The 12,557-nt window shown below is 46.1% G+C and overlaps 1 long non-coding RNA gene across 1 annotated transcript in view; it reads right to left on the bottom strand.

Moving 5' to 3' along the window:
* LOC309839024 overlaps positions 1–12,279 on the bottom strand; it is a 97,362-nt gene extending 85,083 nt beyond the window's left edge. The window contains exon 1 of the long non-coding RNA XR_014298444.1: positions 11,890–12,279. This is a non-coding gene — a long non-coding RNA (uncharacterized lncRNA). The remainder of the gene's footprint in view (positions 1–11,889) is intronic.
* Positions 12,280–12,557: the final 278 nt, after the last annotated feature.

Raw genomic sequence — 12,557 nt, 5'->3', positions numbered from 1 at the left:
TTTTCCTACCAAATAGACTTCAGTATGATTTATAGGAAACCCACAAAGCTTTTAGGAGAATTGTGGTAGCAGAAAATAACATCAACTGGGACAGAAAAGCATAGAAATGTTATAAAATAAAGAGACCCCTTTGGACCCACAAACTTCTGTACACAAAAAGCAGGATGGGAAAACCACTCAGCTGCAAACATGGGCTACATTTTACTCCCAGGGAGGAATGAAGAGCCTGGAGGGCAGAGTCAAGAGCTGTCAGGAATTTTTCCTAGAGTCATAGGCCTGACCCCTAACCAAGAACCTGGCAGCAGGTGCGGGACTGGATTTTAGAATTGCTGTGTTTCTCCTGTTACTGCCTTTTGAGTGGGAGCATCTATAGCAGTTATCCTATGCTGTCTCACTATTGTAGGCTGCACATGCAGAGGGCAGGTAAGTTCTCTCTAGCTTGCAAGACTTCAGATTGAGAGGAATATTACACAACGAGCTGTATGTGAAGAAACGCACTTGAGAAGCCTCAGCTGTACATAAGCTTGATTTAAATAACTTGATCCTGAACCTCAAGCCTGAGTCTGGTACCTTAATGCGCAAGATCTAGGGGTCTTCTGAGAGGGGATGAATGCATTTTGCATATGGAAGGGATGCAGATGACAGTAGCCAGAGGACAAACTGTAGCATATTGTATTTTCCAAAAATGGCCATGACAACACTCCTGACCCCCACATGCTCTTTCAGAACTTTTCAGCTCTCCCATCAAGAGATGGAGTCTATGTCTCCTCCACTGGATCTTGGGTGGGACTTGATGACTGTCTCAATGAATAGACTATGGAAGAAGTGACATAGAATGACTTCTAAGGCAAAGTCATTATAGGCAATATAATTTCCTCCTGTCTCTCTCAGGACACTAGCTTTTGGAGCCCTGCACCACATGTAAGAAGTCTGAGGCTGCCATGCTATGAGGAAGCACAAACTTCTTTAGTCAAAAGCAGAGACCATGTGAAGAGAGAAACACCTGGCCAGTCCCCAGATGCTCCACACACGGCTAATCCAACTGCTGCCACCCTCAGACTGACCACAACAGATGCTGTCAACCAGAGCTACTCAGCTGAGCCAACCCAACCCTGATCCACAAAATCCATGAGAAACACTACACAAGAGTCCTTGTTTTCAGACACGAAATGTTGGGCACTAGACAGCTGGAACAGATTTTGATCCCTGCTCTCAAAGTAAGAAAAAATCTAATTCTCTACTAAATTTAAACTAAACTAATACAAAACAAAACACCCTCAGGAATGGTGGCTGAAAAACAGCTCAAATTTTAGAAATTCATTCTGGAGCACAAGAGATGTTGGTTAATTTAAATTTAATTTAAAATTACACATCATCTGTAATTTAAAGTTATCTGACTGCCTTACGCTCCAATTTACAACGATGGGACTTAACGCCTGAATTTTCTAGTCAACATTTATTTACTTGATATGAGATTTCAATTGTTCCCATAAAATTAAGCTAGGTTTTAAAAAAATCTAGTCAGTACAAATTAGGATAACCAATAATAAGAACAACATTATCAAAAGCGAACATACTCTAGGAACAAAATTGGAACGACTGTTCTCAGAGATTCATCAGTTATTATAAGCTTTGCTCTGAATGGAAATGTTAAAGAAGTCAGTGGATAGAAATTATTCTGTGAATCAAAAAATATCCATTTTAAGCATAACTAGCCAAATTTATCTTTAAAAAGTTGGGACTTGACAGAAGCTTTGAAAGCCCTAATCTCTATCATTTGATTTGCCAAGAGCCAAAACACAGTCACTGGGTATATTTTCCAATACTTTTATTCTATTGTATTTAAAATAGCACCAACTCTTACCTTGACTGAAGTAGTAAGCAACAATAAAAATGTTGGGTTATACACTTTTGATACAGAGGAGATATATATGTGAGCTGCCTTGTGAGCATAGAAATGGCATTAAATTACTGAGGCATTAGATGTCACTGCTGCTGTAACTCAATTATTCAAAAAAAAGTGTTTAATCTTCTAGATGGTTCATGTGTTTTTCTTCTGAAAGCTTTTGGAGTCTCAGCACATTTCGTCATATTTAATGGGTGCTGTTCTTACTTTTAATTTTAACAGAAAATTAGGATGTGACTTGACTTGCTTTAGTTAAGACTGAGAAATCATAGGTTCTAGGGACTGCCAAATTTCACACCTAGACAAGATGCATAAGAGCTGAAGACCGCTTTTATAAAGCTTCGCCCGCCCCCAAGGCGAGCTGTAATGAGACTGAATGTGAAGACGATTGGATGTAGGTGTGTGTGGGGGGGCTTCCCCTCCACTGCCCTCACCTGCCGTGGGGAAGGGGAGAGGATGCTTCAGCCCAACCACAAGCCAAGTGGGAGAGGGGCTCCAGCAGAACCACGTGGAGAGCTTGGTGCCAGTGCAAAGGTGCCGAGATGGTGTCGCTGGGTTGACCTGAGCAGAAGAGATGCCTGCAGCGCTGCGCCTCCCCCCGCCTGCAGGCACAGGTGCACCTTCCTCCCGTGGGTCAGGATGCCCGGAGATGGTAGTGGACAGTGTCATGGACAAAAGGGGTGTTTGCCCAAGGCCTTCTTCCAGGGGCAGGCCTATGGTGCCTCAGCAGAGCCAAACTGGAGGAAGACCTCCATCAAGGGGCCAAGGGTTAAAAGAGGTTAAAAACGACCAGCCAGGCGAGTCAAGATCCTCTTCACCAGAATTCAGTGGGAAGTAACCAGAGCGGATTCTTTTAAAAAGCATGGACGCTCCCTCATCCCCAACAAAAGGCCACAGTTGTAGGAACCCACACACTTAGAGAGCAACCACACACGAGCTTGGAGCTGGACCACGAGAGCTTATATGCGCCTCACCCCCCCCTTCCTGGGTGGGTCACACCAGTTTCTCTGGGTGTCAGGTGGGGCCCCAGCAGGAGAGCAAGATGAGATCGGGGATCGGAAGTGCACTAGTCTGCCTTTATATTTGCTGCAAAAATATATTTCAGAACATTCCGGACGAAAGACATCTTGAGAAACATTTACTTGTAGTGACTTTTTAAAGCATGGACTCACACTAATAGTGAATTTATTAACCTTAGTTGTATGAAGAAATGTCTTACCCCTTCCTCCAGTTTCTGTATAAGTGATACATAATTGGAAATTTCTCTGAAAACTGCCTGAAGTAGAGTCTTGAACATATATCGGAAGTTTTGAGACATCCTTTGACCTGTAATTCCTCTTCTAGCAATTGATCTTAAATAATTAAAAAGATGTACAAAATATTAGCTGCAAAGACGCTCACTGCAGCATTGTTTATAGTGCTAAAAATTGGAAACATCCTCAGTTTTCAATAACAGATTGAACAATATTTCAGTTCAATAAACATGGCACATTCATGCAAAGGAATACTATCCATTATGTAAAATGATGTTGTAGATCATTGTTTCTCGACCTCTTTCCAATATTGTCCCTGTAAGGAGCCTTTTTAGACTTTTTTACCCTAATATCTTAATAGTTTCTCACCCACCTCCTTCCCCCATGAAATTTTTTCTTTTCTTTTTTTTTTTGGTGGGGGTCGGGGGGCATGCCATGCAGCTTGTGGAGATCTTAGTTCCCTGACCAGGGATCGAACCCCTGACCCCTGCAGTGGAAGCTTGGAGTTCTAACCACTGGACCACCAGGGAAGTCCCAGCCCCCATGAAATTTTAATACCATGATGTACATCTGTTTATGTACTGTGGTCCTTTGAAGGGTCACAATACATTGTAATATCTAAGATTTTTTTCACCCCTAAGAGCCAGTATTTTCCAACTTGAGGGCTCATTCTCACTCATTGAGAAAGCATGTTGTTGATTGATATGTATTGACATGGAAAAATGTTTACGATATTTGGGAAAGTAAAAAAAAAAAGGTTGTATGATACAATCCACATTTATTTACTTGTAAATAGGTATAGAAAAAATATCTATAAGTTTCTATATAAAGATATTAATTTTGGTTGTCTCTGGGTGAAAACCAGACCAAATATTTATTAATGTCCTATTATGTGAGGCACTTGTCATGTCATTTACCCCCGCTAACTCTGTGAGGGGCTGGGGGCTCACAGTGAGACCAGGGGAGGGTAGCAAGCATGGAGCTTTGTACAACTTGGCATTTAGTAAGTGGTAGCTATTTTATTATGATCTTTATTATTTTAGTTATTATCTTATTTTAGAGGTTCTGTTTATTTGTTGTTGTTTTTTAAGACAGCAGAGGTGAAATGGCACAGGGACCCATGGAGTCAGGCAGCCCAGGTCTGAATCTTTGCCATTGGCTGGGTAGCCTTATACCAGTCACTTAATCTCTGATGTCCAGCCCCTCACTCACTAAATGATCATGATGACAATAATTATACCCACCACATAGGCTGGTTGTGAGGATTAAATAAACTAATCCACGCACTGTGCTTAGAATAGTGTCTGGTATATAGGGAGCCCTCAATAATGTTGCCTTGTATTCTTACTTAATCTTCACAATGAACCCATGGTGGGGGGATATAATTATTTCAGTTTTACAGGTGAAAGGACTGAGGCTCGGAGTTTAAATGATGGAATACGACTGCATTCCATCCCAGGGTGAGGACATCTGGAACCACAAGACAGTGCATGGCGGTCCAGGGGCCAGGTGGAAGTTGGTGATTAAAAGAAGGTAAGTTCTCTCCAGTTTCCTACTCATGTCTGTGGTGAAGATTGCCCGCCTACGTGCACAGTGTGCGTTTTACACACATACATACGACTGCCTTGTGCTTCCGGGCGTCCTTTCTGGGGACCACATGGAGAGATAGGATCAGGGAAGGTGCGTGGCCTGAGGCTGAATCCTGGCTCCACCAGCGCTAGTTAAGTGGCGCTAAAGTGCACACCCGTCCTCAGATCCAATGTTTCCTTACATGTCAAAAAGGGGCCATAACGTACACCTCATGAAGTTAGTAAAATTAAATGAAATACAAATAGCTACCGTTTAGCACATGCCAGGAATGCATGAGTTACATTACGTTACACAAATCCCACAGGGGCTCTCAAAGGGCCACCTCCTCTCCCCCTGCCCCTTCCCTTTCCTTGTTCTTTCCTGATGCTGATCCAGGAGATGTCTCGTTCATTCTCTGTCCACCCAACAGGCCCTCAGCGAGCTGCTTCCTGGTCCCGGCATCTGCCAGCTCTGGGAGGTGAGAGGAAAAACATCACCCCAGCTCTGGAGTGGCACTCGGACTGGTTAGAGGACAGTCCCATAAAGGTGTCACCGGAGTACAGTGTGATGCAGCGCCCCAAGGGACAGGCACATGACATTTAAAAAGGCTCAGTAACATTTCATTTCAAGCTGCAAACCCTCCGTGATTAAACCTTTCCTTGTTCTGCGTCCGCTGCCAGAGAACGCCATCTCGGAGATTCATAACTGGCACCAAGGCACCTACCTCACTTTCTAGGAACCTCCTCTCACATCAGGTAGTGGTTTCTCTTCCTTCAGACCTCTCTGTTGCAGGGACAGCGAACTGCATCAAGTTCCCGAGCAAGTGGCCTCTTTTCCCAACTTTGAAAGCTCTCTCAAGGGCTTAGGTGAAAGGAACCCAGAACTCAGTCCTTAGAAGAAGGCTGAGGAGTGTGTCCCACTACATCTCTGTACGTCTCTAATACTTAATCACATGCTCCCAGGGTGAGTTAAAGTGATGACAACTCTTATAGTTAAGATCTAGTTAGGTAAAAAGAAAAGATGTTTATAATCGAAGCCCTAAAACAATAGGGAGGGTTCTCTTTCCCGCAGAAATTCCTTGGAATGATGTAGAAAGAATGCCTCCTAAAAATGGAGAAATGCACAAGGTAACCTTCTTAAGATCCATCTCCTCCAATTAGGGGGAAGCAAACACTAAGAACATTCAGTTCATACAACAAACATCGACGAAGCCCCTGGGGTACATCAGTAAACAAAACAGTCAAAATCCCCGCCCTGACTCGGTTACGTTCTACTTAGTGGAGGCAGACAATCATCGTAATAATGCACAGAGCCTGTCTTAGAATGTAATAATTGCTCCTAAAAAATAGAGCTACTTAGCAAATAGAGCTCGCCAGGGGTGACCGGGACAGGAGACTGCAATTGAAAACAGGCTGGTCGGGGTGGGCATCGCAGGGGCGTGAAGAGTTGAAGGAGGGGAGGGAGCATCAGGTCCCAGGCAGGCGAGGCCGAGGCCAGCGTGAAAGCTCCGGGCCGGAGCGTGCCAGGCGCGCTTGGAGAGCCGGAAGGAGCCCGGGAGCCAGTGCGGCAGGAGCGACGCCGGCCCGGAGGACAGCCGATATAGGGACTTGGAGGCGGCTCGCTGGCAGGACTTTGGTTTTCACTCCAAGTGAAACAGGGTTTGTGTGGCAGCACAGTGTGATCTGACTTTTGCTTCAAAGGGGCCACCCAGCCTGCCAGGTGGAAAGTATACGGGGAGGGGGTTTGTGAGGGAGCAGAGAGCAGTCCCTGCAATGGTCCAGGTGGGAAATTATGGCGCTTGGACCCCGTAGTCAGATTCTGGGTTTTTTGAAGACACAGCTGACTAGACTTCCTGGAAAATGGAATATGGGGGAGGGGGGTGAGAAAAAAAGAAGAATCAAGAATGACTCAGATTCTCGGAAGGATGGAGAAAGATGGTAGTTGGGGAAGATTTAAGGGGAGAGTTTGGAACATGTCGTGTGAGAATCCATTAGACACGATGAGGGTTTTGAGCTGCATCAGCTGAGCTAAGACAGAGCCCATTCCCTCCTGTGGCTCCTGGTCAGGCTGCAGGTAAATCTGCGCTGAGTTTGGAAGGTGCAGATGAGGTAGCGTCTAAGGTTAGGCCACGACCTGCCTGCACTGTGGCCGAAACGCTGGCCACTGCGCTGCCAGGGCGGGTAGCAGATCCTGCAGCCTCCCTAGCCCCACCCCTCCCCAGCTCTGCTGACCCCCGGGGCCGGGGTGCAGGCCGGCGTGTGGTCCAGGTCAGAGACAGCGAGAGGCAGATGTGGCCCCAGTCATCCGGCTCCCTCCTACTCCAGGTCCAGCTCTTCCTCCCAACTGCAGGTACAGCTGACCTATGGCACCTGAAGGCCCCCAGGGGCAGAGTCAACAGCTCTTCACAGACCCTTCAGCAACTCCACAACTGCAGAAATTCGAATCCCTGCAATGAATCCCGCCCCCGCCCTGCCAATTTCCTATCACTCATAGTGGTCCTGCCCTTCTGATTAGACTCTGCTACAGCATCGAAGTGAGATGCTGGGTAAGTGTTGGCCGTGAGTCTCAAGGTCAAGGTCCCAGCTGGATGTGTAAATCTGGGAGTTGTCGTCATATGACTGGTATTTGAAGCCCTGAGACTGGATTGGATCACCCAAAGAGAGAGCATTCCAACAGGAGACGAGTCCAAGGCCCAAGACCCTGGGAGCTCCACAGTAAAAACGTCGGATGGGGAAACAGCCAAAGACTGAGAGCTACCAGTGAGATAGAAGGAAAACCAGAAGAGCACACGCAGTTCAAGGTGAAGGAAGAAGGAATGTCAGGAGGAGACCGAGATCGACCGTGTCAGGTAAGATGAGGACTGAGAGATGACCGCTGTGCTTGAAATTATTATTATTGACATTTTCCAGAGGGATTTGCTGAAGTGGAGTAAAATCTGATTACAGCAGGTTCAAGAGGAAATAGGGTGAGAAAAATTGGAGAACACTCTTGAGACATTTCTTTTTGAAGGAGAGCAGAGAAATAATGAGGAAAAAATGACGTCAATAAAAAGTTGGGAGAAACAAAACCTATTTGCTTTCTGGTGAGAATGACCCAGTAGAGAAAGGGCCCGATTGCTGGAGGAGTGTCCTTGAGAAGTGATGCTGATAGGGTCTAGTTCCCAGGGAGGGCCCCTGGCCGCAGGAGCCTGGACACCCTGTGAAGGGGCAGGAACATGGGGTCACATGCTTCCTGATTGGACATGTGTCAGGAGTTTGGAAGCTCTCTTCCAATGACCTCAGTTTTCTCAGTGAGTAGAAAACAAAGCCATCAGCTGAGACAGAGCACAGGGAAAAGGTGTTGGGGGTTTTAGGAGAGGAAAAGGCGTGAAATATTTCTTTAGGTGAGCAGGAGAGCACACGGACCAGGGAAATATAGGATGTTCTCAAGGCAGCATCAGGGCCCACTTGGGGACGGTGGTCTTGAATGTCATGTGTAGTGTGAATGTGCGTGAGCCACTCTCAGCTGCGCAGACACAGTACAGAGAGAATGAGGGCAGGGTCAGGCAGGTTTGTTGAATGAGAAGGATGAAAAAGACAAAAACAAGGGGGGATGAGGGTGTGCACAAGAGAGTGATTGTAACAATTGGCCATTTAACTGGGCAGACAGGGAAGAAAGGGGGTGAGGGACAGGGAATAGGTGACAGAGTTGATGGAATGAAGGTCCCATTGGGGTCAAAGGATTTTGGGGCTCAAGGTGCTGTATGAGTAACTGAAAAGACAGGGGATGGAGGCGGGAAGTGGGAGGCGTAGATGAAGGTCATGGGAGGTAAGGACGTGGAAGTGAGTGGCTGACGGAGGGTGGAGGACAAGATTATAGGGAACAAGAATGAAAGGACCTGAAGACCAGGGCACTGCAAGGATCACAGATGTGTACGTTGAAATCAACAAGAGTTAATATGAGAAAAGTGAGTGATAGTGATTCGGGAACTAAAATGATCCAGAAATGAGGGGACTTGACTGTTGTGATCCCCTTCCATCCACTCATGGGTGAGGGAGGGGTCCCTGTCTGAATAGCATGGGACACAGGATGCTCAACACGGGACAGAGGAGAGGGCAGTGGTTCACCAGCCACACACACTCACAGCTGGGGGAGGAGGGCACCGCATGCCATGCAGGGTCTCACGGGGGCTGCTTTCAAGATTACAGTGAACCAGCGAAGCCTGGGGGCAGACTTTGTAGTAACAAGAGGGTGTGGTGCCCCTGTGCTCCGTGGGAGGGGCTGATTGGCTTGTTTGGGTAATTTTTCAGGGAAGTGAACTTGTCAGCTTGAGGACCACGTGGGGCGCAGCTGACCCAACTGACAGGAAGCCTTTCCCACTGGGGTGGGAGGCATATCTGGCAAGAGCAGGGCAACTCAGGATCAGGCCTTTGGGGCCTGTGAGGCTCCAAGGCGTCAAGGCGGCATTTGAAGTTTTAGGCTTTACAGTACACTTGACCCCAGCTGATGACTCTGACAATGAGAGGGAGTGGGTGGCAGAGTCTGATGAGATGGGGTTTAAGGCTGGGAGATGTCAGGACAGGGGGAAAGGGTGTGGAAGGAGCAATGGGGGGGGGGGGGAGAGGACATCGACCCCCTGCTACCTGAGGAGCTGCAGGGTCCTCCGGGGAGACTTGGGTTCAGTTAGGCAGTGAGGGGACCATCCAGAAAGGAAAGCTGAGGGATACAAAGAAATAAGCTGATGGCTTGCAGCGAGTTGCAGAGGCATTGTGGAAGGTTCCAGGAGTTGGGGAGGACTGAGAGACAGGGGAAGAGGGGCTCTGCAGAACCACATGGTAAATAGAGTCCAGGAGGGGACTAGGGCCCTGTGGGCTGGGCTCCTCGTGGTGACAGACGTAAACAAGGGAAAAGGAACAATGAGATTAGTCATGACAGCCTCAAGGCACAGCTGACCACTCAATGGGCAGGTTCTGGCCAGGCTTTGCCATGATTAGTTATGGAATCGTGGATTCATCTCTAGGCTTCACTTTCCAAGTGAGTGAAATGAGGGACATGGAATAGAAGATTTCTTAGGGTAACTTTTAGTCCATAATATGAGATTTTATCCAGTTTGCCCAAGTGCTGCAGCACCTTTAGGCCACGGTGGCCCTGCCCCGCTCACCCAGCCTCAGTGCACAGGCTCTGTGAGCAGAACCAGTTCAGAGTCATTTCTCACGATTCCCTCCTTTCCACCAGCCCCATTCTGCTCTGAACTCATCACCAACGTTACTTCTGTCCTTGCCCTGATCCTCAGAGCCATGCACCTCTCGTCCTTACTGTGCTCTTAACGCTCAGTGTTCTGGGTCTCCACGTGAGCCTCCCGCTCACCCCTCCTGGGTGGAGGTCAGAGATGCCTCAGTAAGCCTTGGCTCCTTCCATGGTCAGGACCCTCTCTACCACCGCTTGGGCAAGATTAACCCAGTTATAGGGTTCTCAGATTTCTCTGGATGACCCATACTTGTTCACACGGGGCAAGAAACATTTTCTACTCTCTCTCCTACACAGGCACTGCACACAAAGCACAAGGGTCTTGGACTGGGCCTGCTCTTCTCCTAAATATCCTGAGATGCCGGAGCAGTAGAAGTCCAGCTTCCAAGGCAGCGTAGTTCAAAGACGTGTCTCTCTTCCACCTGTGTGAGTTCTTCCCTTCGAACACGCTACTCATGCAAAGGAGTCGTTCTTCAACCAGCAATTCTGCACAAGTTGCAGGGGCTCATAGGCCTTCTTAGGTCCACCTCTTAGAATCCCATAGATCCCCTTAGGGTTTCTTGGCCAGGATCCGTTCCTGGGAATTTTATTTCCTCCTTTTCAAAGACAGAGAGAGAGAGAGCATCCAGAAAGGAGATGGAAGGCTCCATCTGCCCTCATTTCAGGGAAGAGAAATTCCCGGGAGAGAAAGTGGAAAAATCCCATCTCCTGACAAAGACTCCTTCCTGGGAAACTTGTCTTTTCAGTTCATAAACACAAAGGGGCCTTGACCACTCCCTGGACAGCCTCCCCTCCCCCAACACTTGTCCTTGAAATCTCAATCCTCTGCTCATATCCTGCCCGTGTATCTAATTGAGATTCTGGAATTAGGCAGAAATGTAGTCTACATTCTCATTTTCTAACACAATCATATTTGATCATTGTTATTAATGACACATTCTAATATTTATTCTTCTGAGGAACATATAGGTTAACACGAGTGGCACACCTTCTCATCTTTTTTTTCTAATTATTTATAAACTATGCATTTTTTGTAGTCATCAGCTGTCTTTCTCTAAAGGGAGTGCTGACATTTCCCATGGCTGGCAACTGCTCTGCACAGCAGCTGGTTATCTGATTTGTCTGGTTAACAAGTTCCTCTTTGACATTTAATAAACTGCAGTGATTTCACATTTAGGTATTTCCCCCCTCGCTTGATGAGGGCAAAAGCACCATATAAAGGCCATCTTAGTAGGTGTGATTGCAAAAATAGTGGCAATTTTTATGGATAAGCAGAACTAAAAAGTTACCTTTTCTATCTCTGTTTTTTTGAAGTTTAAATCTTCAGCTTTTCTTTGGAAATACACGATCTTATTCTAACATTTTTACTGTTTACAGGTTTTCTTCGTAATGTATTTGCCATCAACTGCTTTGGTCATGGTTTTGTCTCTTTAACACTAAAGATATTATTAAATAAAGGGCAAAAAGCAAAGTTTTGTTTTTTGTTTTTTTTTATGGAACTATAGCTCTTTAAATCAGAATAGACTTGAGTCTTCCAATAAAATCTTCCATCAGTGAGTGTTCAGCAAGAACTCTACACATCCAACCAGTTGACATTTCAGAATATATTGAAGAAAAGCACAATTCAAGGTCATCAACCTGCCTAGATCCTCAAACACCAAGTCTCTGGCAATTTGACTTTATGCTAGAATAGCTTTAGATGGTAAAACCAAGAATATTTTTCTGACTCTTCTTCCTCCAAAGGAAAACATATCCCAAAGCAGCCCAGCAAAATACCCCCAAATCACATCTCCCACCATGTCAGAATTCTTATTTTAACACAGTCACAGTTATAGAAAGTATAAAACTTTTCAAAACCCAAACATTTCTTCCTAAAATATATTCTTGCTGGTGTTTTGCTTCACAAGAAAGTTTCCATCTTACGCAGCGACTTACCAGGCTTGCATCTGGCCAGGTCCTTGGAGTGGTTCCTCTTTGTTTTGAGGTTGTGTCTGACACAAAATATAAAATTCGGTCACTTCCTCTGCCTGGTATTAGTGACTTGGTTTATCCCAATGGACTGACTCCACGACAGGGTGAAATCCAATCCCTTCTCTCTGCAAATCTTCAAATTATTTTCTTCCTCATTCTCCGCTTCTACACCATAGGCCACGACGAAAACCACACAATCTTGGTTTACTTGTCAAGGAAAAGGTGCCAAATGTACATGTGTCAAGCCAAGTAGGAATCATCGATCACAAAAGGATGTAGAAGGTTCTTCAAATAGATTAGTCACCCCATTAGCTCTCTGTTTTGTATATATTTGTCAAAGGAGTAAGTTTTTTCAAAGCGGGAATGATATCCAAGTGCCGACAGAGAACGGGACAGGGACTGTAAATCAGCAGGAGGGAAATCAGACCCTGTGGCTCTGACAGTTAATCCAGCAACAGGAAGTGCACTGGTTTAGCTAACGCTGGAGAAACAGTGGCCTCTTATGGAGCCAGATGTCACACTGATTACACACAGTGTGGTGACTGGTAGCTTATTGTGACAGTCATTCAAAGGGAAATACGGGATGAGAGGCCTACAACTGAAAAGCCATCTCAGGCCTAATTATTTCATTT

This window comes from Grampus griseus (assembly GCF_964374135.1).
Source record: "Grampus griseus genome assembly, chromosome: 21".
Classification (NCBI taxonomy): domain Eukaryota; kingdom Metazoa; phylum Chordata; class Mammalia; order Artiodactyla; family Delphinidae; genus Grampus; species Grampus griseus.
This window is presented reverse-complemented; position numbering and strand designations above follow the sequence as displayed.